Below are 26,707 nucleotides of genomic sequence, written 5' to 3' on the forward strand. Positions count from 1 at the left end.
TTCCTTGACCGCTAGAAGGTTAATTATCTGATGCGCTTATTGCCTTCTCATTTTTGAAATTGTTACCTGTATTTACAGTATGATGTAACCTCTAGATAAATATTTGCTTTTTTCGTGGAAGTGTAGATTTTTGTATTTTGCTTGTTTTTCCCTTCTCTCTCCATGGATACAAAATAGCGATTTGAAGCAATGTATTTTAAAGATCATGTAATTTCCATTTCGCGTTTGCGCTGCAGCAGTACTCAGTTGTTCCTCGGCAGAACAATAGTCAGGTACTTAGTGCACACATCTTAAAGTTTTCACCATTAAAAAAATAGCGACCTGCAGGAGAATATCATTAAGGCTGGTTATAATAGAGCTGAGTTTGTATTTAAAGTTTCAAGTTGACGTTGTAACAGAATGTTTTGTGGAATATTTATTGTAGTTGTTACAGCAACGTCAGCTGGTACCCACTGTTCCTGCAGGGTCATTAGCATGTCTTGTGTACTTCTTTGGGGCTGCATAAATCATTTCAGGTAAAAGAAACTAAGCAGGACATCTCAATTTGAAACTCTGAGCATGTTGTGTTGTGCTATTTGGGGTGTTGTGTTCTTCTCCCCCGCTTTTAATTCAGGTTGTAAATCATTCTGCAAATCAGGAGTCCATAACTGTTGAATTTTTTTCCTCTACCTTCAGTACATTATCACAAACATGAGATAAATAACGACTTTAGATTTAGTTCAAGAGCTAAGTAAAGCTTTGTCCGTGGGAAGGCTCAGCAAGGGCATGAGATACCACATTCATCAGAGCTTGAATGATGAATACTGTGTATCAAATGCTGTGAAAGGTACAAAGCAAATCAGCTGCAAAAATATCTTCTCTGGCAACTGGTCAGAGTGGTATTATTTGTAAAAGCTGTTAGATCATGGGATTTTTCTTCGTGGCATGTAATCTCTTTGTAGCTAAAGAAGTAAAATGATCCTGGTTGTGGTTTGCAGTGCAGCTCTCTTGTCAAAGGAATTCCTTTTATTCCCCTCCCTCCTCCCACAAATAAAAGCCATCACACGCTGAATTGAAGAGTCCTCTGCAGTTGTTTTAGTTAAAATGAAACACTCGTGGAGAGTATTTTGTTCTTGAAAATTCTTCCTCAGACTTGCTGCTGCTGCATCCCTGAGCTCCCCAAAACTGAAGGGATCCAACTGATTCTTTCTGTTTCACTGCAGAGAGTCTTTTGTGTCTCTGTCAGCAGAAGTGTCTCTGGTACAGGTTTGAGAACTTTCCTTCACTTCAGCCTCAACATGTGAAATTTAGTCCTGTCTGGTTAAAATCTGTACATAAACTCACTGCTAAGATTGAGTTTACCCTAAAATGAATGAAATCTGACAATAATAGCAAAAATGAAACATTGACATTGAATCTCTTTTTCTTATTAAGACTATATATAGTAAAAAAAGATTACTTCATCACCTCAGGTACTTTTGCCAAATTCTTCTCAGTGTTTTCTCAATTTACTGCTCCTCGTTCTATAATTTAAAATGCATGTGTTGTTGGTTTAAAAAAAAGTTGATTCACACAAAGCAGTATGCAGTGGATGCAGCTGCTGTTGTGAATATATAAAGGTAATTGATGTAAAAAACCACCACACATTTTTGTTTCTGTTCCAGTCTGTGACTCTGTAATGGGTTTCAGTGCAGTTCAAATAGTTTCCTCTATCAGATCAGTGTGTATATTGACTAGAAATGAGAAAAGAGCTATAAATGCACATTTAATGTATTTTACTCAGGTGTTTCTGCCAATTTGGGAACTGCCAGTAGTCTGTGATGGTAAAGGCCCTGTGTTGAGATCCAGAGCAAATCAATAAATACACAGCTCTGGATAAAATGTATCACCAACACCTTATTTCTTGCCTTAGCTGAAAAAGAGCACAGCTGCTGGAGTCACTGTAAGTTAACTCACATATCTGAGTTATACTGCTTCCACCCACACATGCTTGCCTTGCAGAATGTTTGCATAGATCTTCATAAAAACACTTCCCTTAATCTGCCGTGGCAGGCAACAAAATTATTCTGGCACTGAATTAACATGGTGTTGGAGCTGAGGGCCTGGGGAATGGAGGATGTCCTCTGTGTCTGCTGTTGGTTCTGCTGTGAAGCTGTTATTTGTTCACCTGTCTGAAAGGGCAATGAGATAATGGGTGGGTCTGTGCCTTCCGTTTTTATGATATTCCATGTAGCAAGTTGAGTCGTTGTCCTGCTCTCAGAAATCCAACCTATCAAAAACCCAAACAAACAAAAAACCCCAATCAACAGCATGAAATCCATCCTATCAGGTGTTTGAAGACTTTCATGCTTACGTTACACAGGGCTCTGGTCTGCCGCTGGCAGGACAATAGTGGGATCAAGCTGAAAGCCTTTTGGGTTTGGCTCAGTGTTCTGCTGGATTGGAAGAGAAATCACAGCCAGCAGCCTGCAGGCTTGGTCTTCCAGGTCTGGGTTCCCCCATACCAGAGGGAGACTGATGCGATGGTGTGGCCCGCAGAGAGGGGCTGCCGCGCACCAGGTGTGTTTGCTCAGCCTGCCGAAGGCTGAGGAATGATGTTTGTTATCTTCAGAGAAGGTGGAGCTACAGTCTTCCCAGGAGTGCATGTTGAAAGGGTGGTAAATTAGTAGTTGCAAGTTACAGCAAGGTAATTTCTTACTGGATTAAAAAAAAATAATTAGAATGGTGAGGTACTGGGGACACGTTGCTGTGAGAGGCTGCAGAACTGCCTGTCTTGGACATGTGCAGGATATTCCTTGTCAAGGTCCTGAGCAGCTTAACTGAACATGGAATTTGGCTTTTTATTGGGCACGGGGCTGGACTGAGCAACTTCTGGAGGTCTCTTCCAACCTGTGGGAGTTGATGGTTCTGTCTGACAGCAGCCGAGGTCTGTGGGGCTGGCAGTTGGTATGAAGAGGTCACTCTTGCAGATTGTAATACACCTGATTTCTAACCCAGCTTAATAGGGCCAAAGTTAGTGAATGGAGGATTGGGGTGAGAATTGCTCGACCTCATGTAACACCAGCCATGTTGGTTTGTCTGGGTTCAGTGGTTAAATTTTCATTTCTATTGTGTATCAGGGCAAAAATGAAAATTGGAACTTCAGTGTGCATTCATCCTTCTGTGTCACAGGAGGTAAGAACTCAGCTAACAGATGTGGCACTGAGTGCTGGCCCTTTATTTAGGGTCAGATTTGTGGGCTTTTTCTACTAGATCTTTCTTTACAAGGAGATTTAACAATTTTTTTAAAATTCACTTCTAAAATTAGTTACTTGTAACTAAGGTTTGTTTATTTCAGATGGCCTGCATTCTAGCTCACTGAAGATCTAGGTCAGGGAATGAAAAAATGTGTAGACTGTTCTTTCTGTGTATCCCTCATTTATGGTAGTCTTCTATTCCCTGATTTAAATCTGACTTTATACAGAGAGCTGAGCCAATAGAGCTGCCAAATAGTTTGGTGCTACAGGCTATCTGAAAATCTCAATCTGAATATTTTGTCAGTGAGAGCTATTGGGTGGATGCCTAGCATTTTATTTTTAATTTTTTAGCCTGACATCTTGATTGTCCGAGTAGATTTGGGCTCCTATTTTATTTTAAATCTTAGCATTTGTATTAGCAGAAATAACTGTGCATAGTCCTGTGCTACAGCAGTTACTACCTGTGTTTTTTTAAAATTATGGGTGTTTGTGACCTGGGGAAGATAACATAATGCAATGGATGTTAAATGCTATTTGTTTTGAAGAGCATATTTGAAACAATGGAAAGACTTTTAAAAATGTTAAAGTTCTGAAGTGTTTTTTCTGTCAATGTTAGATTTGGCAGTGGTTTGCACAAATAATTTGCCAGAAAAGGAGTAACTCTTAGTGTACTTCTTGTGAGTCCCCTGATTTTCTGCAAGTGTTAAAATCCTTTTGTCGGGCTTAGAATGAGGGAGTTTATTTCAAAGTGAACTGTGGATAGTTTTCTTCCTTATTTTTGTGATGCAGGGTAGGAAATGGCTCTGGGTAGAACTGTTGCTTAGTCCCTGTGGCCTAGTCAACTCTTGCCTGTTGTTCCCTGGTAGGGAACTGGTTTTATATAGGTATAATTGAAAACTGACAGTAATTTTTTTCAGCGTGAATTTATGCATGTCAATTTTTCAAACTCAAGAGAGGACAATGGTATCATTTCTGTTATAATATGAAATAAACTGTGACGGGTTTTGTATCGGTGTTCTGGCCTTCTGCAAGCCTTCTACAAGCTAATAATTATGTTATTTTTCCAACTGGATTTTTCTTGGCAATGTTATCAAATGTGACTGTTACCACTTGACTCCACAGAATCCTTATTGTTAAATAAACCATGCTGGAACTTGGTAGAGGATGAGAAGCCTTAAGGCAAATTACTAAACTAGAGAAAATTCCCCAAATACTAAAGGCAAGAATCTTTTTCCCTGATTCTTTGTGTTTTTTTCAGGTATTAACCGTGTACTGGCATTGAGATCTGGCCTGTCTTCTTTTTGCTACTTCCTTCAATTTTGATTGCTTGAAAATGGCAGTTTCTGTACTGTGCATACATAAATGTATGGAGATAGCTCCAAAGGACTAGTGGCAACTTGCAAGTTGTGTTTACTTTTAACGTGGTGACTGTAAATTAAGCCCATTCATGGAATCACAGAATGGTTTGTGTTGGAAGGGATCTCTCAAACATCTTGCCCAAATCCCTGCAGTGAACAGGGACATCTCCAAGTCGCTCAGGCTGCTCAGAGCTTTGTCCATCCAGACCTTGAATGTTTCTAGGAATGAGGCATCCACCACTTCTCCAGGCCACCTGTGCCAGTCTTTCACAGCCTCACGGTAAACAAAACCTCTTCATATCTGCTCTGAACCTACCACACAGTTTGAAACCATTACCCTTGCCCAGTCACAAAAGCCCTGCAGAAACATTTGTCCCCATGTTCCTTTATTTGTTTACCTTCTGTACTGGCAGCAGTTCTGCAACTGTTACTCCTCTTCTGAGGCCTTTTTTTCCCCCTCCAAACATCATTAGAAGGTGGAAATACAAGCATTTAGTGTCTCCCTTGGCTATTATTTAAAACTGCACATTTCATGTTTTCCTTTTTGTTACTGTCTTAATTAGGATTTATTGCAACATCAATGAGAAATAGAACATATCTGTGAACTGGAAAGCTTTCTCAAATATGGCTGTAGTTTCATCAAAAACCCAAGAAACTATAAAGGGAATACAACCGTTTTTTTCTCTAGGTATTCTGTTGTTGTTGTGTGGTCTCTTGCATTAACTCAGTCTTTTAAAAAATGGTCAGTTTTGTTGGAATTTTGGGCTTTCTTCCATGTCTTTTTCTTTGATTTTGCATATGTCAGTTGGTTTGATCAATATCGTTATTGTCAGAAAGGAGCAGTGATCTTGCAGAGAGTCAGCTAAAGAAAGAAGTGAAAATTGTTCCTCCACTGATATATTCTTTGTAACAGCTGTATTGGAAAAATTTCTCGTGTTAAAAGTGGCTTTTTTGATATTTTATTTTATTATAGTAGCATCTGGGGAAGCCTTTTTAAAGAGGATGAAATAAAGTAAGATATATGTAATAAAGATAAGACTAGATTATAAGGAACTTCCCATTAGAATTGTGCACGGTTTTGCAGCACTGCAGTAGCAGAAATCTAGCACTTCCTAGGTTCTCCATAAAGTATTTTAGCTTCACTTGCTGACAGTGGCTTGGAAAGCTTTTTATCTGTTTTTCAGTGGTAGCTGTGTATCCTGCTGCTGTATGATTGGTGTTTAACACAATTATTTCTCATAAAAACATAACATGAGAACAGTCTGAACTTGCAGCTCATCAAAATACACTGAACTTTTGATACACAACTATAGCCTATGCTGTGAAAACTTCTAATTTTTACAGTTCACGAAGGGATTTAAAAATTGTAAAGTCTAGGTTGGTTTTTTTAATGTAGAAAATATTTTAAAAAATAATCCAGGTGCTGGAAAACCTGTAAAAGATGTATTCTCAATGTGCATGAAATGGAAAAGTTGTTTGTCATCGCTTCACATGCAGCAGACACTGTGGTTTCTTGTGTGGAGTCGGTGTGCCTGAAGGAGCACAGTGAGGCTGAGCAGCTTTGGGGTGAGTCCTTCCCTTGCTCTTTGGGTAGGTTGAGTTCTGGGGTATTTTAACTTCCATCTGGAGATGAGCAGTAGCGAAAAAAGAAAGCTGTTCTCTTTCCACATCTTTTCCTTACCTGTTTGATTATTCTAAATGATCTCCCTCCTCTTCATCCCAGTCAAAGTATAAAAAGTATAAATATTGGTAGCTATTTAATTTTTGCAAGACACCTTCCTATGTACATTGCTGATAAACGGTTCTTTGTCGTGACCTTTGAAGCTGATGGAGGGTGAATTCTTGTTCTTCCTGCTCTTCTTGATACACCTTTGAAAGTCTCATCTGTCAACTCATCTGTCAACAGAAGGGTATTGCCTCATCCTGCTCATGTTCTCACTGGATTTGGTGCAAGAGATTCTGGATCTTTGAAAGCATCTTGATCATGCAGTTTTCAAATTATCAGATGCCTTTTTTATTTTTTTTTCCATGACCTCTCCCTCCCAGAGGCAGATCCAGGATTCTGAGGCTGCTTTTCAGTTTGTCAGTTCTGGGCTCGGGTTACAAGTAGCGTGATAAGAATTACATATCCAAACTGCTGCTATTTTACAGTATCTAAGAATGTTCCTCTTAAGATAGCTTATAAATATTTCACATCTTTTAACAAAGAGGAACTGTGAACAGCTTTCAGCTTATTTAACAGAAGAAAACACCCCCTATGGCCAGCCAAGAAGCCCCCCACCTCTGCCAAACCTGTTTGCTGGACTGTGCATAGAACTGATACTGTCATTGTACAAATTGCAAAGCATTAGGGTCTGTTGACAGAGAGATAAACCTTCCCCTGAGGGAGCATGTAGACAAGGAAAGCCTGCAAGCTCTTAATTCATCAGGAGAATTTTTGAACACTTAAATTTTGAAGCTTTTTGAGCAGTATTTTGAAGAATGTGTGTTGCATGGTTGCCTCTTCTCCCTCCCTAGTTATCTCAGGAAACACAAAATATCCCAAGGCCATTGGATGCCTCTGCAAGCCTTGGCAGGAGTTAGCAGTGTCCAAGGGCACTATTAGGAGTTTTTGTGTTAGGTCATACATATCTATGTCCCCTGACATCATTGTTTCCTCCCTATTTCCCCACTCCCTTCTCTGGTTCTAGGAAAGGCCAAGACCCATATAGTCTGATCCACACAAGGTTTTGGCAGTCTGACAGTCAGAACTGGCTTAATCAGGTCACTGAATTATCATACAATATTCTGGTTTGTTAGAGACACACATCTGTATTTTAAAGACCTTCAGACTTTCTGGGTCTCACCTGATTTCCAGACATACATGCTTAAGCAAAAAACATTACAGCGTCTTAAACTCACCCTTTCCTGGGTTTCCTGCAACTCCAAACTTTTCTTTTTGTCCTTATCCCAGATACTCTTCTTTCTAAATAAGGAGGAGTTAGGTTATGGAGATGCTTACATTACACTGGTGGCAGGCGTCTGCTCTAGTGACTGCCAGCATATGATTGCATGCTGCTCTGATTAAGATTTAGTTACACTGCTTAGATCTTTCAAGTTCTGTTTTTGAGCTGTAAGCTTGTTATTGAGTTGTTGTGTGGTTCTGTTTAAATATACTTAAATATTTGTTCTATTTTAGTTCTGAGAATATACTAATGGTAGAAGGAATGTGAAGAGTACTGCTTCTATTCAGCAGAGCTTCTTTTTAAACATACTCATTTATTTTTGCTTACTTAAGTAACTTTTATTGTTTTATCTTGTGGCTCTTTTAGAGACAGCAGAATCAAGTCAGACTTTCCAGACTTCCTTGTGTGCTGGAAAGTGTTTCCTGACTTGCATTCACATATACTTGAATAAATCACCTGAAGTAAAAGCAGGGGCATACCTGGGGTACATACATACTTTATTTTACAGAATCTTCAATGTTCAAGCAATCCCAAGGAAGTAACCCATTGCTGGCTCAGGGCTGAGTTGATAGTAAGGAAAGCTGTGTGTTTCTGGGAAAGATTCTCCTATCACTAGAGCCTGCTTCTGCACACTGTGTAATTCTGTCTCAATTTTAGTCATTTTCAAAGCTGCTTATAATAAGGTGGAAGGTCATTTCATCATTCCAAAGTTTCTGTGGTTTATAAGAAAGGGATTCCATACATAAGTTTTTTTATGTTAATTTACATTTAAAAAAATAGGGTTACTGAACTTGTTCATTTTTGGCTTTGTAAGGCATGTAATCTTAACATTTTGAATCCCCAGTCTGTACATTTTTCCTGCAATTGTTTGTTCCAACAATTGTATTTTGGATTTGAACAAGCAAAAGTTGTCATGATAGTGTGTGTGTGTGTATATATATATATATCTATATATATATCTACTTTTTGCAGTCTTGTTTAATTATATGTTATATATAAGTCGTTTTAATTTATGCATCTTGCTGTAAAGAAAAAAACAGAGGCAAAATATAAATAACCAGTCCATCCTTTATAAAACCCTTCAGGAAAAACTGACTTTTTTTGTTGTTTGCTTTCAGTTTGCTCTTGGACAGCTTTTCACCTTTCTTTACCTGAATAAGGAAGCTGCTGCCCTGAACTGGGATTCTTTTCTATTTCCAATAAATACTTTTGGAAAGTATCTAGTGTTGAAATCTATCATCACTTCCAAGTGTCTTGCATTCTTGTGAAACAGAAAATGCAAGTTTCAGTTCATTAGTGGGCTGAAATTTCTTTCTTCAAGGAGTAAGGAAGCTCAGTAGCTTTGTGGTTCAGTGGAAATTATGTTATGCTGAAAGGACCTACCTGAAGAGTGACACTTCAGTTGCATTGTTGTTACCTGTTTAAAGGATGAAAATCTGCAAGGAGGGCTCCTCTTAGTGAAGTCTGTAAGTCATATACAAAAGTTTCTTTTTTCAAAAAACCTTTTTTCAAAAGTTTCTTTTGAGCATATACCCAGATGTGACTGAATTCCTTTTGAGCCCAAAATATGTTTGTCTGCAGTTGGGCCCTTGTCTTGCAGAGTCCTTGAGCAGTGGTGTGTATAGTCTGTAGTCTGTGTTACAGAAGGTGAAAACAAAGAAACCTCTAAGAAAAGATAACCTAGCAATCTTATTTGGAAATCTTTGCTGCCTTCCCCTAAATTTCACAGTATTGACTGCTATTTTATAAATAGTTCTCCACATTGCTTAGGAGGAGGAGGCAGCTGCTCTGCAGGGAAAAACACTCAACTGCAGTATTGCCTGTATAATTTTATAAAATAGATGTCATGCGTCTGAAGGGTTAAATCAGCTGAGATTCACGTAGAGCTTTAGCATAACCAGTAAAGAAGCTACCAGGGCTAAATATTTTGCTGCTTCTTTTATTTATATGTTAACCCTGTTAACATATAAATGGCATGATGGTTTAATAGTAGAATGTAGATGATTCTCAGTGTAGAGAGGGACAGAGGTCACCTCTCTATTCAAACTCCTTTTCTTATCTTTCCTTGATTAAAGCAAGAATTTTATTTACTTATTTGAGTAGGAAATTGAATGGCTAAGTTAAGGGAACATGAAAAGATGCTCTGTTTTCCTTTTTCCTCACCAAAAGAGAAATTACTTAGGATAATTAATAATTTAAAGTGATTCTGTTAAACTTGTTTCAGCTTTTTGTTGAAAGATATACATCACATGGGGTCCTAATTTATACACCTGAAATAGCTCTGCTTTCATCTTTTTTCCAAATTTTTTTTTTTTTGAGTTTAAGTATTATTAATTAGCCACAAATGAGACAAAGATGGAAAGATAAAAAATCCTTGTTCTGTGCAGTGGAATTTTGTCTCCACTGTTTTCAGAGTGGTCCTGTTTATGGGGAGCTCTGCTTGGTTGGCCTATGCAGTGTGGATGTTGTATTCAGCTTTGAGTAATTCTAGCTGGGATTGTTGTCTGTTTGTGGGCAAAAGGAAACAGCTTAAATTCTTAGCCCAGTATGCCATAAATGCTCTTACCTGTGCATTTAAAAGTCTTCTCAGAATGGAGAATCCACTACATCAAGGATGAATCAGTCTGCAATTGATAACTCCTTAAAGTGTATTTCCTGTTTGAATTTAGATGAGATTCAAGTGTCAGCTGCTGGCTCTTGTGTCTTCAGTAAATAGAAAAAGCTGCTAGAGTCAGAGGGTTTTGTTTTTTATGGGTTTGGGGTTTTTTTGGTTGGTTGGGGTTTTTTGTTAGGAGTCATATTAAAGCAACAATGTCAAGTATCTTAAGTTTCTTGAAGCAGGACAAGCTTTCCAGAACAAAAATAAGCATGGGTTTTTCGAAAACATGATTGAACAATAACTACCACGAATGCTTGCTCATATTTTTCTGATGCTGTCTTTCAGTGTTGATGGAAAAGCTTTCATATTATTTTTCAAGCCACTCTGGAACACAGTGAAGTCTAAATTACTTTCTGTACATCCCAAGAATAAAATAACTTCTCACTTGGTGTGTATTTTGCTATAAAGCATGTATTAAAACTGTGGTTGTATCTCAGGGGTCTTCTCCAACCCCAAGAGTGCTCAATTGGCTAAAAATCAAGTTAAGCCTCTTTTCTCCCTTTTCCCTTTTCTTCCATAGGCATTGTGCTCATCTCTGCAAAAAGTGATGTCTTTAACAGGCACAGCAGTGAAGGATCACTTGTGCTCATCAGGTCCCTCTTGGGAGCACACTGTCCATCCACAACTAGTGGGATGATCCTTGACTTCCAAAATAAAGAATTGAGATGTGTCTGAAGGAGAGCAGCTGTCACGTTTGTTAGCTCATGTCAGCATTGTCGGAGCAGTTGGAGGAGTGTGCAGAGTACCAGGTGTGTCACAGTTCTCAGCAGGCACACCTCTGGTGCCTTTAGAGCTTGATTGACAAAAATCTCTCCCACGCTGAAGAAGCTGTGGATTTAATTTAGCCATTCTTCTTCAAGTCTTTTTTTTTTCCAGGATACAGCCCTCTCTTGTAGTGTTTTTTCATGGAAGGTGGTGTGCTGTACAAAACGAACCTGTTCCCAGGCAGTTAACCAGAAGAGATCTGTATTGTTCTCTGCAAGTGGCCTGTCACCACCTTTTACCACAATGAGTTTTTATTGCTAAGGGGAAAAGAAAGGCAGCTTAGTTTTCTTTCAAATCCTTGATGAGGGCCCCAGGACTCCTGTGCATCTGAAGAAGAGAATTTGAGATGTGGTGAATTCCTCACCATTGCTTCTAAATAAATAAATCAGTAAGAAATGCAGGAGGCCACATTAGATATTAGATAACTGTACAGCATGTCCAGGAACCTGGTGATGGGTTTTCCTGCTCTGTGTTTGTTTGTGCCCTTCAGGTCTATTCTGGATGTAGTATTTCACAAATCTGTCATTAGAAATCTTAGGTCAAGTTGAAAGCATTCATAATATGGTGACCAAAGAACTAGAGGCAGTATAACATTCTAGCATTCAGAATGAGTAATTGTGAGACTTAATAGCTGAAATGACTGAGGATTTTTGAGCACCTTAGTGTCTACACTGAATTACTCCTGTGTATTATTTGCTGTGTGAGGCAGCATTGCCTTACTCCAACCTGTTCATCTGAGCTGGGGCAGATGTTGAGGCCATGGCAGCCTGAGTTTAGACTTGCAAATCAAGTGCTGTATTATCATGCAAATGGTAAGGATGGAAATTATTTTATGTTCATGTCTTCTAAAATTCTGATGAGTAAAGAATACCTTAGCAAATATCCAGCTTGTTTTATTACTTGAGAAATTTCTTCTAATTGTGCATCAGGCACACTATCACTGGCTGGTCAAGGGATGGGATTGTCCCTCTCTGTTCTGTCCTGCTGCAGCCTTGTCTGTGTGGAGTTCAAGAAAGACAGAAAGCTGTTAGAGAGTGTCCAAGGGAGGCCATGAGGATGGTGAAGGGCCTTGAGGGGAGGAGAGGCTGAGGTCCCTTGGTCAGTTCAGCCTGGAGAGGAGGAGGCTGAGGGGAGACCTCACTGCAGTCACAGCTTCCTCCTGAGGGCCAAAGGAGGGGCAGGCACTGATCTCTGCTCTGTGGTGACACTGACAGGAGCCAAGGGAGTGGCCTGGAGTTGTGGCAGGGGAGGTTGAGGTTGCATATTAGAAAAAAGCTCTTCATCCAGAGCATGGCTGGGCAGTGGAACAGGCTCCCCAGGGCAGTGGTCACAGGGCAAGGCTGGCTGAGTTCAAGAAGCATTTGGACAATGCCCTTGGGCACGTGGTGTGACTCTTGGGGTGGTCCTGTGCAGGAGTTGAACTTCTATGATTTCTTGTGGGTCCCTTCTGACTCAGGATATTCCATGATTCTAATTTCCATTTGGCACTTCTTTTTTTTTCTGAAATAACAATGTTTAAAGAAAATTCAGACACCCAAGTATGCTCCAACAAGTCCCTAGTACAAACATCTTACTAAAAGAGTTGATTCCATAATTATAGCTTTCTTGTGTGTAACCACTTTTGCAAAAAAAGACGACTTGTGTTTTCTGGGGATAATACTCAGTTGTCTGAATAATGAATTGGTCTCATTGTATCAGGAAAAGTTTACAGTACCTGTAAATGGACAAAGGAAAGTTCAATCTGCTTGAGATGAGGGACAGTCAAAGGCTACCAAGGTAATTTCACATGGTCATCTGGATTATAAAGCATTCTTTCAATTTATGTACAGAAAGGTGGGGGTTTTTTTACCACTGAATTACAAAAAAGGGTAAAACGTTTAGTTGTGTATCTTTCTGCCAAAGACTTACAGTTGTTTCAAGAGTTTCAGTTATTTGTGGAATGCCAGACTTTCCTGTAAATGACCATGTGTGACATTGTGCATTAGAAGTCTATGGGGTTATGACTTTCTGAAATTTTGTCTTTTGAAGGAATCTATGAAAATACCCAAATATCTAAGTTTTAGATACTACACGTGGTCCAAATGAATTCTGAAGTTGTCTAGAATAATTTGAAATATTTTTATATGCCTTTCTTTTTCTTTTGCTATGTGGTGTTATATAGTTAGTGATTTAAAGAAAGCAGGAGACTGGATGTAATGTGGACTCTAAAGGTTCCTCCACAAGAGTTATTTTACTCTTGAATGTCAGCGTGTTTCTATAGAAAAACTTACATACTTGATAGGTCTGCTGATGGTGAAGGCCATTAACCTTACTGTGATGGGAGTGGTGTCTGAGGTGTCTCCTGATTTCCTTGAAGAATCTGTCATACTTCCATGTGTTCAGAGCTGTTGAGCTGATAGCTCTTAGTGCTTTGCTGAAGGCAGTGATCTTGTTGGAAAGGTTTTTTCATTCCCATCTATGTGTTCCTGGGACCTGTGTTTCTTGTCAGAAGTTAGCCAGCCTGCAACCTGTGTTTAATATGGTTTTGTGTGTATGGATTTGGTTTGCATGGCAAGGTTTTTGTTGCAGCTCCAGGAATGACTTCTGTGAGAAGCTGCCAGAAACTTCCCCCATGTCAAATGAACCCAGTGCTGGCCAGATCTAGGAGGGACCCACTGCTGGCCAGGCCTCAGCCCATCACTGACAGTGGAAGTGCCTCTGGGATAACACTTGTGAGCGAGGGAAGAAGTTACTGTGCAGTAGCAACTGCACCTGGAGAGAGGAGTGAGAATATGTCAGAGAAAGAAAAAGAACTCTGCAGACACCAGGTCAGTGGAGAAGGAGGGATAGGAGGTGTTCCAAATGGCAGAGCAGATTCCCATGCAGCCCATGGTGAGGCAGGTGTGCCCCTGCAGCCCATGGAGGTCCACAATGGAGCAGAGTTCCACCTGCAGCCCATGGAAAACCCCATGCTGGAGCAGATTTATGAGAGGAGGCTGTCACAGAGGAGGTCACAGAGGAGGTCACAGAGGAGGCTGTGACCCCATGGAGAGAGGAGGTCATTCTGGAGCAGGTTTGCTGGAGCACTCGCAATGCTGTAGAAGGAACCTAGGCTGGAGCAGCCTTCTCCTAAGGGACTGCACCTTGTGGAAGGAATCTACACTGCAGCAATTCATGCAGAACTGCAGCCTGTGGGAAGGAGTCACATTGTTTAAGTTCATGGGGGCACTGTTTCCTAGGGGAGGGAGGCCATGCTGGAGCAGTTGAAGGGTGTGAGGAGTCCTTCCCCTGAGGAGGAAGGATGAGTTGAGACAGTGTGTCTGATGAGCTGATGGCTATCCCCATTCCCTGTCTCCCTGCTCCACATGCAGGGAGGAGGTAAAGATTTTGGGAGTAAAGTTGAGCCCAAACAGAGGGGAAGGATGGAGGGAACATGTTTTTAAGGTTTGCTTTTATTTTTTGTTATCCTACTTCAATTTTATGGTAATATAGTAAACTCATTTCCCAAGTTGAATCTGTTTTTCTTGTGACATTAATCAGTGAGTGATCTCTCCCTGTCCTTATCTCAACTCACAAGCCTTTTTGTTCTATTTCTTCTCGCTGTTTAGTTGAGGGAGGGCAGTGACAGTGCGTGTGGACACCTGGCATCCAGTCTGAGTCAACCCACCACACTACTTAAAAATTTAAACATTTGTTATATGAAATTTAAATTTAAGAAAGAAAATCTCAATCCTACACACACAGGTATAAGTCAGTGTGATAGAACAGTAGTGTAGTTTTCAGGTGGTTTGCTCTGTAATATTTTGATAGTATGCAAAACCATGGGATTTTAAAGTTGTAACAGAATTTATTTATTTTTTTAAAATCAAAGGGTTCCTGAAAATGTTTCTCACCATTTGAATTACTCTGTAAATTAGACAGATAGAAGAAATGCTTGACCTTTTGCAGGAATCTTAGGGGGAGGGAGAAGAGGATCACCTATCAGAATGTGGTCTAATATGTCCTGCGGGACAGGCAGAAGCTAAATTTCATTGGCTCTTTTGTCAGAGAGAAATTGCACTCTGGGCAGCATTCCCAGGATCAGCATTAGGATAAGAATGCGCGCCTTGGAGTCTGTGTGCCAAGTGATCAAATTTAATTGTTGCTTCCATCCACACCAGGCAACCTACTAGCCAGGTGGCAAGTGTGGCCCAGTGACTGTCTGCAGCCCACTGGGAAATGTGCCTGGTGGTTTAACGCAGCATGGAGCCTGGGTTAGGGGTCTTTTTGATAAAATTTTTTGCAACTCAGGAAGACTTAGGAAGTCAGTGGTGTCAGAAGCAGCCTTATGTTTTCAGGGATCTCAGGCACAGCAGAAGACTGTTAATTGTGGTGCCACTCTGTCATCAGTATCCCAAGAGGAGGCTGAGATTGCAGGTGGAGGAGCTTTGGGCCAGGTACCTCCAAAGTTGTGCTAAAGCAGTTGAGTTGTACATTCCTCTTGAAAACCAAGCATATTTGTCAGAGAAATTCTTTTGGATACTTGGAGAGCTGTGGGATGTGATGAAAGAAGGAGTTGCTCAGCAAAGGCTTTTGCCCAGTTGTTACTTGACGAAGCTTGACAAGTCAAATTCTGACTTCACCTCTCAGCACAGAATGAACTGGTGGCTTTGATTTGTCACCACTGCTGCAGGCTGATGGGTCTCCTTTTGAGGGTAACTACTTTTCTTTTAACAGCATGCTGTTGTCAGATTCCTTTTACCTCTGAAGTTTGGAGAGTGAACTGATTTTTCAGCTTCTACTGGCTCACTGGTGAATAATATTTAAGAAGACTGAGAGGCATTCTGCAGCGTTCGTGGGAGCACAGCAGCCTGTGGAGTCCTGCAGATGAGTACAGATGATGTAGCTAGGCATGCCAAAATAAAACACTGAAGATATCCTCTAAGAAATCAGGAGGCTGAGATTCTTTCTGGTATGGAAAATTACATCTGCCAGGGCAAAGTAAAGACCTGGTGGAATTATCTAGCTCTGCTTATGAGGTAGAATGAGCCTTGTGCCTGGATTCTCATGGCCCTTATAATGAATTATTTGTGCCACTAGATGCTGTGGAGAGTATGGTTATCACCATTGAGCAAGAAATGACACAAACTCACCAGAAGGATGGTTTGCACAACAGCAGCTTTAATACAAAAATTCTTTTCTTTTATAGATAGGTTTGACACATTCTATTTGATTGGCTAATTAACAAAAACATCTTTCTCACAAACAGTCCTTGGGAAGAACAGAAAAACAGAAAAGCAGGAAAACACCACCTGCAGGTTGTTTATACTAACAAGTTATCATTGTTTCTCTACAACTCCCTAAAAAATCTCATAAGTCCACTGTGAGAAAACGAATCCTGTTTTCTCACTCTCTGGCCAGGCTGTCACACCCTCATATAGTGTACTGTAATTTATGCAGATTGGTGTCATTCTGGAAAATGCTTTTTTTTCTGTCAGGTACTGCACAGTCCCACCTTACTCAGGAATTTTTGTGCTCTCATACTTCTAGTTATGCCCAGGGGCAATGATATTTCAGGAACTTCATTGTGTAGACCATTTTGCCTTCTATCTCAACAGGCATTGAAGATGATGAAAACAAAAATGTGTAACAAGGGCAGGAGAGTGCTTGCTTAGCTGCTATACAGTGTGTTGGTCCTTCAGATGCTGCCTCTTCAGGGTGTCTTGTGTCTGTGTGTGCTTGCATGGTTGTAAGGCCTCAGAAGGAAAAGCTCAGGTTATTCTAGGAAACAGATTTTCCCATCCTACAAAAAGGGGACAAATGATGTGAGGAGTCTTCTGATGCCTCTTGAGCAGACAGGAGGAGCTGTCTGTTCTGCAAAAAAAATTTCTGCTGTGCTAGGCCTGGTCCATTGAACTGCCAGCTAGACATGTTCATGAAATAAAAAAACCAGAGTCAGGAAGAAAAAGGTTGTGTGGCTTGGATAGAGAACTTCTCCCTCAAAAAAGAGGGTGATCTGAGTTAAGGAAAAACAGTTGTAGGTTTCTGGGGGTTTTTTGAATCGTACGGATTGGTCCTGTATTTTCTGTCAGACGGCAAGGTGAATCAGGAGTTGATTCCATTAGTGGCAGCAGCACTCATTAATTACTCCACCTGCCTACACAACCAACCAGCCAGGTTAGATTAGTACTGGAATGGCCCAGTTGATGTTTCCATCTGTATTATTTCTGTCCTGTGTGATATGTCATTTCCTTCAAATTGCTTCATGATAGTATTTCTGAAGTTCTCACAAATGATTTAGAATGCTATTTGCCATCAAGGATGCAGCAATCAATAAAAACAACAAAATCTAGGCTTTCCAAGAGCAACGTGGAAGTGCTGGAAAGATCAGTGGTATTCTGAACTAATTTGAGTGTTTTGACCAGATATATAGGAATGCCAAACCACTGTAATACAGATGTGAAGAATGTAAGATATGGAGTGCTTGAATGTTTTATAATTCCTTGCATTTTTAATACCATTCAAGAATAACTTAATGGTGGTTAATTAAAACTCAAGGGAAGGTAGGTATAAAATTAATTTTAAAAATTAGCTTTCATGGAGGTATATTTTTACTAACATGATTTTGAACAATTTTGAACTACCTTGCCTCAAAGATCAAATAAATGTGCTTGAACCATGTCTCAGGCTCTCACTTTCCCCTCTTGCAACCTGGAAGACATGGTGTCCAGGGACTGGAAAGTGTTCGTTCAGCCAGTTTATTTTATTTCATTAATTGGTCTCATTGTATTTGGAAGGGCTGTTTGTTCAATGAGGTGTTCTTGCTCATATACCTTCACTGTTTGACAGACAAAACCAGCAAGCCCCAAATTTGCCATACAGTATGATGTTTGCTTTTCCCAGCATGCTGTGAGGGTTTAGCTCACATGTAAACTTGTTGAAAAAGGTTTCCTTAATAAATTCTTATCTTTGGACATGAACTATGGAGTAAAATGTGGAAATTTGGTATGGCTTCTTTCCCTTTGCAATTCGACTCATATTTCAGAGCAGTAGTAGTCCAGTAAAAGCAATAGATTACAAGAACTCTGGCTGTATTTTCTAGTGGCGGTCATGAGATTAAGTGAAGCATCTTCCAGGCTACCATATGGGTCTGCAGTGTATTTTCATTGTGCATAGGTTTCTAACAAAAAGCCTATTGTCTAGGGCTGTAGTTTACCTGAAGAGGAATAATTCTGCTTCTGAAACCTCTCCCCTCTCTGGTTACCAGCGCTGTCAGCTGGCCATGAACTCTGACACTGCACACAGACATGTGTTGCGAGCACCACACACTTTTCTCCTTTTCCCCTTTGCTCCCACCCCAAGTCTCAGATGCTGAATGGTTTTGACCTTTTTTTTCCTGTTATTTGTGAGTCTGATATCACCCAAGCCTATGTCTGCCATGATTTAAATTTACAGAAACTTCAAAACGAGTTCTGTTTCATAAATTGAAATAAAGGTATGTTTACCTGAATGGGCACCCTGCAGAAGTGCTCTGTGGATGCTGGAGGAAGTGAAAGAGCCGGAAAGAAGTACCTGGAAGCTGGAGTGAATGGTCAAGTGTTTAACCCTGTCTGTACCAATGAGTTCTTGTATGATCATGTACTTAATTGCACTTGAATTAGTTTAACTCCTATGTTACTTTAAGTTATTTTACAAACTTCTGTTCCTTAAATACACACTGTATTTAACAAGTACCAGGCTGCTTCAGGAAGAAAGATAACTTAAGATGAATAAAGTAATCCACCTGGAAACTGGTGAGGCGGTTGGAGCAGAGTGGGAATGAAGAGAGTGCAGGAGAAGTCAAGTGCCAGGAAAGTTTTTGGCATCAAAAGAGACAGGTGAGGGAATGAGTTGGATGTGGCCCTGGAACTGAAGAAACTGGAACTGCTGAGAAGGGAAGCAGTAACTGGAGATATGTGGTAAGACAAGAAAAAAGGAATCCACAGGCTGAGTAAGTTTGCTCCTCAAGGCAAGTTAGGCTGACTCGAGCTTTGCCGCTGCGAGTCCCTGCGGTCGTTCTGTCCTGCTCATAGCTGCTGCCTCCTGCACTTGGCTAGCAGAGGAACCACCCCCCTCCTGAATGAGGTTTAAATCAACTCAGTTTAGATATTCTGACTGTTCCCTGGGGCCTGCCGGTGGCAGAAAATCTACAGTTTTCTGGGTTATCTAGGTAGCTAGTGTGTTCATGTAATTCTGATTTTTCTTTTCCCCAATTGAGTGCTGATATTTTTCAGTTGATAGTATATAAAGATCTCAGATTTAATCTTGGCATTAAGAACAACTTGTAGATAAATCTGGAATTAATATAGCTAGTAACTAGTGACAAGCACTGTGAGGCTCCGTACTTTTGAAGTTGTGCCTCTTATAGTTGCTGTAGGTTTGCAAATTCTAATAAAGTGAAGGTATAGTTGTGCAAATATTTTATTCACTTGTTTCATTTTGTACTTGATGGCACTTCTCTGGAAGATGCTATCAAGAATGGCACTAAACATTTTGAAAAACTTATATATTAATAATTAAGCAGTTTGGATAAGTATATAAAAATAAATATTTAAGTAAATTGATTTTTATAAAATTGAGTATGTTCTCAAGTAGCATTTCATGCTGATGAAGAAGTGGAAGAAACAGTAACACTGTGAGGTCACTCCCGTAATGTAATAATTATCATTACTTCTGTCCCATATCTGACAGAGTTTTGTAGTTTTCCTTTTAAAAAGGGGAGAGATGAATCTGGAACTGACACAAAAATTCAGTAAGTCATAAAAGAGTCTGCGTCCACATTACCAAGCAGAGTGGTGTAATAAGATCAGAACTGTCAGGTGCTGAGAACCTGGCATAAGTGCTACACAGGTGGTGGGAGTTTTATTTCAAGCTGGGCCCGGTCTGATTCTGTGGCTGAATTCCTCTTGGTGGTTGGAGCATGTACAATGTACACCTGAAGCTCATTCTGTGATCTGATTTTATTCAAAAGAAACGTGGTTCGTGTACTTGATGACTGCTTTGCAATGTAAAGCAAAGCAAGGAAAAGAGGGTTGTTTGGGAGATGGACTTCAAAAGTGCAGTCCTGATTTGAATTAAATGCTAATATAGACATACCTAGAGTCGTGCAGATCAGGAAGTTCACCAAAATAAAGTTGTTTAGTAAGAGAGCTTAGATATCTGATCCATGGGGTTGGAATCAGGAAAGGCAATGAATACTTAGAGAATTGAACAGCTATTTCACCAGTTTGGGAGTTTGGAAAAATACAAGGAGGACATGGTTTTAAAAACAAAACAAAAAACTCCTGAGCTGCATTGTTCAGAAATGTCTTTACTCTCGCAAAGCAAACTCTATAAATAATACAAAGTCGACTTTATATAATCAGATACTAGATACAGGGAGATTGGAGGTGTTGTAAAAACAGAAAACACACCAACTTTTTTGTTGTTTTTCTTTTGGAGTCCATCAGAAGATGAACTTGAGGTCCTTGGTTAGAGAGAAGAGATAGGTATATTTTACAGATTCTTGACTTTAAAAAGCAAATACAATCTACAAACACAATTGCATGGCTAGAATGTTTTTTTCAATTTTACCATGGAAGAAGTAAGTCAGGTGTCAGCTTGTCTGCTCAGAGGAGACAGTTGTCTTTAAGAATTGGTGCTATCTGATATTCTGGATGGTTTTGGGTTACCATTTAGCACAAATTTATTATTTATTACCAAGACTATTAAACCTCAGTGTGTCAGGAGCAGTGCTTATAAATGGATGTGGAGACAGAAGTATTCTGACCTTCTTGTAATGGAAAGGTCTTTATGGTCTGTAGAAAGGAAAAGAGAAGGAGAATGGGTGCTGAAACTCTCTCTGCTGGAAATCCTACACATGGTTTCTCTGTCTGCACCCCTCCTGTTGGCCTTGGTATTCAAAAGTCATTCCATCTCTACACTGTACAAGTGGTTGTGTATTATTTAACAGTACAGCAGGAATGGTGGTGTTCAAGCCTTTGTGTGATTTTCAATGTTATGATCACAGTCATAAGACTGGCGCTTCTAAATGGTAAAATTCTTGTAGGATCTTCTTAGAAGCTTCAGATGATGGAAACCTTCACAAATTGTGACAATGATAAAATGGGAAAAGTTGGCAATAGGTGCTGCTCAGTGTGGACTCAAACTAACAAAGCTGGTAAGCCCATCTTAGCTATCAACAATGCATCTGAAAATGCTGGGACTTGACACAAGTCAGGCTTGCTCACAATCCTTAAGAGAACTGGGTAAGAGCCTGTGCCAGGCTTTTCTCTGCTGGGATGTACAGCAGTTTAAAAACACAAACCAAAAATCAAAACCACCTGACTGCCAGTACCTTTGTCTAAATTCTTGGCTTGCTTTTCAGTTCCCAGGAGTAATCATGCCTGTGCACAGCTACAAAAAAAACCTATCAAGTATTTCTCTGTATATTGCAGTTTCTGGTGTACTGGAACTAATGGTGTGACCCCAGTGGATATTTGGTGTGGAACTGCAGTCTTAAGATTCTCTGGTGTTTATAATAAAGATTGAATTGTGCATGGCTTGTTTTTTCCATTGGTGTCACCAACAATGTATCCTTTCCTTGGGCATTAGGAAGAAGTTCTTCACAGAAAGGGTGATGGGGCATTGGGATGCACTGCCCATAGAGGTGCTGGAGTCACCTGGAGGTACCTGGAGGTGTTTTAAGAAAAGACTGGAAGTGGCACTCAGTGCCATGGTCTAGTTGACAAGGTGGTATTAGGTCATAGGTTGGACTCAATGATCTCAAAGACATTTTCCAGCTAAAGGATAGAAATGTTTTTGTTGGTTCATTTTAATATGAGCACTTACTGATAACAGTAAAATTATTTTGAAATTACTTTGTGTGTCAACTGCTGCAACTGTGCAGCTATTGGATATGCATGACTCTTAGGCAGTTTCTAGCTGGGAGCAGCTCATCATAGGATATGGTTTCTGTAATTCCAGATAAAAGTATCTGCAAGTGCAGTTCACATTCTAGACCATAAACTGTCAACACAGTTTCTTCAGCCATCTTTTTAATCAAATCCTCTTTGTATTTTGCAGATCAGTAGAAATATGCATTTCCATAATACCACCTTTGAACTAATGAAGTGGAAGTACAGATGAAAACAGTCTGGAGGAAGCTTGAAGTACAATACAGTTTCATTCAGTTTCCTAATTCGGAGGTAAGGTTAACGCATGCAAAATTTTATTTCGAGTATTTCAGGGATAAAAAGCATATGATAAACAGCCACCATATCTTATAAAAAATTTCAGAGCCACCTTTTTTATGCTAGTGACAGTCTTTAACACCATATTAAAACAGCTGTTTGATCTAATCTCTGTCTGTATCTCAGTTATGAAAAAAGACAACTCAGTCTCAACTACAGAGACATCTGTTGTACAAAGGCACATTGGAAAAGAGTTACAGTATCAGGCAAATTTTGTTTGGTAGAATCTGCTTAGTTATGAATACTGCTAATGCTTTAGTTGATTATTAGTCTGTTATTTTGCTGATATGACTGGGAAAAGGCTTTACACAGTGTCAAGTGGCAGGGCATAAGTGGTTGGGTTGAAAACTGGGCACAATACTGTTTTGAAAAGGGAAACAAAACACACACCCCTAACCACCTTCACAAGTTACTTTTTCTGCCTTCTAGTCCACTGTCCTTTTAAAGACAAGTAGTATTAGAAGCAGTCGAGGGAGGGAGGTTGTTTTTTCTTTCCCTGTATGTAAATAGCTGATCTGGCAAAAAATAAAATGGCAACACCACTCCACCACAAAATTTCTCTATCTTCACACAGTTGGTTCTCTTTTTACTAGGACTTCTAAGTCCACAAACACAGAAACGGCAAGAAGAAGGGAGCTTATCACAAGCAAATAAAACAAGTCCTTGTGCTAATTATTCCCGCTCCTATGTACTGCTTCTTGTTTTCATACCTTTTATGGCTGAATTTCAATAGCAAAGGGATAAAGACAAAAGAAAATTTTGATCATGAATGCCAAAAGAGAAAAACACTATAAATACCAGATGTGAGCTGGGTACATTGCCCAGGTGTTGATCAGACATTTTATGTGCTTCCTGAGTCAGAGATCAGCAGTATTGTATTTCATTGCCTGACCTGCTTTTAGGTATGTCTTTGAGCCCATTTGTGAGTTTGGACACCTACAAAAAACAGTAAAGGTGAGTGTTTTCGTTTTAAATATTTATTATGTACAAAAGGTGTCTTTTGTTTGCATCTAAAACTGCTGCCTGATAGTTTATTTGCTAGCTCCTGATTGGTTTACAGAGAGAAATTGGGATTAAAGTTATTTGGTTGTCTCTTCCATTTTAGGGTTCAGTGAAGAGTATGAAATGTCTGACAGTTCTCAAGATAGTTTATTTTATCTTTCTTTAATATGGGATCTCTGTAGTACAACCTTTCATTGTACTTTTGCTAATTCTACTTTATTTTGTGATTCAGTGTAAAATTTTCTTACCTCTGACTTAGCAGGGTAAATAGCTCTGTTTTAATTCCACTTGTGAATTTGTGCATTTCTAGTGCAATGCAGCTGGAGAAATTCTAATTAGTATATTACATGTAATCAGTAGGGTTATGTGTGCTCAATTCCCTTCTGCAACTGGTGTCCCATATAGTGTTGTCTCTTTAGTTAATAGGAAGATTTTGGTTGTATGATTACTTTATTTTCTTTGGGATGTTGAAAACTGGACTTGGATGACTTCCAGCACCACCCATTAAAATGTCAAATACTCCCTTAGTTTGCCTTGCCTGCAGCAAGGCACGAGTTAGGAGTCTTCTAACATAGAACTGCTGAACCAATAACTTTAGTTGACAGTTTAGGAATAACTTCCTACTTTTCAGCTTCTACTGTCCATAGAGTTGTCATCTTCCTGTGTCCTCCAAACCAGTAGTGGTAGGAGCATCTTTTATGTGATGGAGCTCGTTCATTCAGTAGCCAGAAACACATACCAGGTGCTTCAGAATGAAGGGTGCCAGTGATGAAATGGTATTCCTGCAATGATTTTCCTGTTAATCATCAAGGCTACCTAAGATCCTCTCAGTTCTGTTAGGAAACAATTATTTTATAAGGTTGGGTTAGCTGCCATTGAATTTCCTTGGTGGCAAACTATTTGCTAGGAGTTAATTCCATAACAAACAGGCTGAGCCACTTGAGGCTCAAACCACAAATGGGAAATACAGGTCAGTGTGCTCAAAGCATTTTCCAGGAGTGGAGGAACCAGACATCTGTGTCATCTTGTGAATCAGTTGATCAAAACAGGAAGTGCCAGTGGTTCCACTCTGGGCTGCTCTGTTCTGCAGTGTCCTCCTAACAGGACTTCCCTACTGCCACTGCCCCTGGCTTATCCCAGCTTGTTCCAGTAGTCTCATCATCTTGATCTCAGACCACACAAAACAAGAGCCTTCCTATTGCTAGGTCAAGACTGTCGGGCTCAGCGAGGTCAGATTAAGCTGCTGAGAATCCCTTTGTTTTTATGTTGGCTCTGTTTGGCTCAGGAGCTCCTCTCGAAAGTGTCAAGGACAACAGATTGCAAAGAAATCTAGACAAGTTCCTGTGTAGTAAAAGGAAGCTAAATGTTGTATTTTATTTCTGTAGCTGAGGATGGGAATTTTATCGGGTAGGATAGAGAACAATTTAAGATCTTACAATGAGAAAAGCATACAAGGAACACATTTGCGGTGCAGTCTGAAGATGTTTGTATTGATAGGAATATATTTTGCAACCAGATTATTGTAACATGGATATGTAATTAGAAACATGCCAGATTGCCTTTTTTGCTTATTTTCTATTTAATGATTAGATTAGGAATAGTAAAATGTGGGTTTCAACTGGACATTAATACAGGGATTAATTTTGCTTTCAAGAATTGTTTTCTTTCCTTTTTTTCCCCTTGAGCCAAAACAAAGCAGATAAATGTCTCTTTCTGATGGTACTATTTTGAAGCAGTCCTAAGTAGTTAGTTGTGGAGTAGGTTCCTCTAAACTAGGTTGAAAACTTAAGAATGTCCTTCTCCAGAGGTTCCAAGGTTGTAAAGGTACAGTAAGTTTCATGAAATGCTAGGTGAAGTGTTTCTAAAACGTTTCAGTTGATACAGAATTTAATTAATTCTAGGGGTCAATTTAAAATGTATTTTGAAATAGTAAATATTAAAATAATAAGCAGCTTAACTTGTTAGCTTATCAAAATCTAAGACCGATTTAGATAAGAGTCTTTTTATAATATCCTTAATGTCTATAAAGACACTGTGATAGAAACATTCTAATTTTCTTATTTCTAAACCAGATATATGTACCCTCCTTTAAAAAAATTACTTGTGTGCTGTAGCGAAGTCTATGTAAAGAAAGGATATTTTTATCATGTCCTTAAAATACGTATGTTTTGAGTTTACAGCACAGTACAGGAATTTCAGGGTATCTTGAGTAAAAATCTGAATCTATTTAGAGTAATGGTAGAGGGGTCAGTAGTCACATCTGTTAGGAGAATTTCCACGGTGTAGATGTGCAGAGGGGTTCCTGCACATCTACAGGAATGGCTACACTTCACCAGGCTTCAAACACATTTTGTTGTTCTAAGATCTGAAATTCCTGTTCTCGTTCAAACATGCTCATTCAAGTTGCTGGTGTTTGAAAAACAATTATTTGTTTCAGTTGGCAGGTAAAGCATATGAAAGTTTTTTACAAACAGTTCAGTCCTAGGCTTTCAGTGGGATGAAAGTAAAGTGATAAGACGTCTGCCTGTGCAAAGGAGAGTCCCTGAAGTCTTTGAGAAGGCAGTGTATGAGAAGAGGGATATTTATACAGGTGTCTTGCAGTTCCGTGCCCTTTGAGTTGTTTTGGAATTTGCAAATGTACACTTGCAATCTACTTGGTTTCCCCTCCCCTCAGTAAATTTCATGTTTGGTTATACCACCAATCTCTGAATTTAAAAGACTTTTTTAATGGGCAAGAGGAAAAAAAGTTTGCTGTATTGGTCTTTAGAATTTGCACAGGCCACTCTATCACTTCCCTCTCTGTGAGTGGAGATAAATACCAGGAGAGGTCACTCACTGATTATCATCACAGGCAAAAAAACCCTCAATTTGGGGATATTAATTGAACATCTTAAAATCAGAGCCAGGCAAGAAGTAGAAATCTTAAAAACACCTTCTTCCCTTCCCACTCCTCCCTCCTTCCTGAGCCCTACCTCCCCTCTCCAGCAGTGAAGGGAAGTAGGGAATGGGGCTTATGGTCAGTTCATCACACGTTCCTGCTGCTGCTGCTTAGGGAGGAGAGTTCCTTCCCTGCTGCACAGACTGCTGCATCTTGGGTCAATTCCCTGGGGTGCAGTCCTTCAGGCACATGCTGCTCTGATAGGAGTCCTCCATGGGGTCACTAGTCCTACTGGGAAACCTGCAGAGTGCAGTCCCTGCCAGGACCCTCTCCAGCACAAGTTTCCCGTGTTCACAGACATCCACCTGCTCTTGTGTGGGCTCCTCCACGGGCTGCAGGTGGATCTCTGCATCCCCATGATCTTCCGTGGGCTGCAGGGGCACAGCTGCCTCACCATGGCCATACCACAGGCTGCAGAGGAGTCTTCTCTGGTGCCTGGAGCACCTCCTGCCCCTCCTTCTGCACTGACCTTGGTGTCTGCAGAGTTGTTTCTCTCACATATTCTCACTCCTATCTTCTCTGGCCACAGGAACATCTGTGCAATAACTTTTTTTCATTCTTGAATATGTTATCTTAGCGGCATTATTATCATTCCTG

General features: G+C 39.9%; 1 protein-coding gene across 2 annotated transcripts in view; it reads left to right on the forward strand.

The window, feature by feature from the left end:
* BMPR1A (bone morphogenetic protein receptor type 1A) overlaps positions 1–26,707 on the forward strand; it is a 74,547-nt gene that overhangs the window by 15,477 nt on the left and 32,363 nt on the right. The window contains exons 2-3 of one of the 2 annotated variants that reach the window (XM_038141108.1): positions 22,004–22,125; positions 23,073–23,124. The gene's annotated coding sequence lies outside the window, so the exon portion shown is untranslated. The remainder of the gene's footprint in view (positions 1–22,003; positions 22,126–23,072; positions 23,125–26,707) is intronic. The other variant, XM_038141107.1, reaches the window with a different exon arrangement.

This window comes from Motacilla alba, chromosome 6 (assembly GCF_015832195.1).
Source record: "Motacilla alba alba isolate MOTALB_02 chromosome 6, Motacilla_alba_V1.0_pri, whole genome shotgun sequence".
Taxonomy (NCBI): Eukaryota; Metazoa; Chordata; class Aves; order Passeriformes; family Motacillidae; genus Motacilla; species Motacilla alba.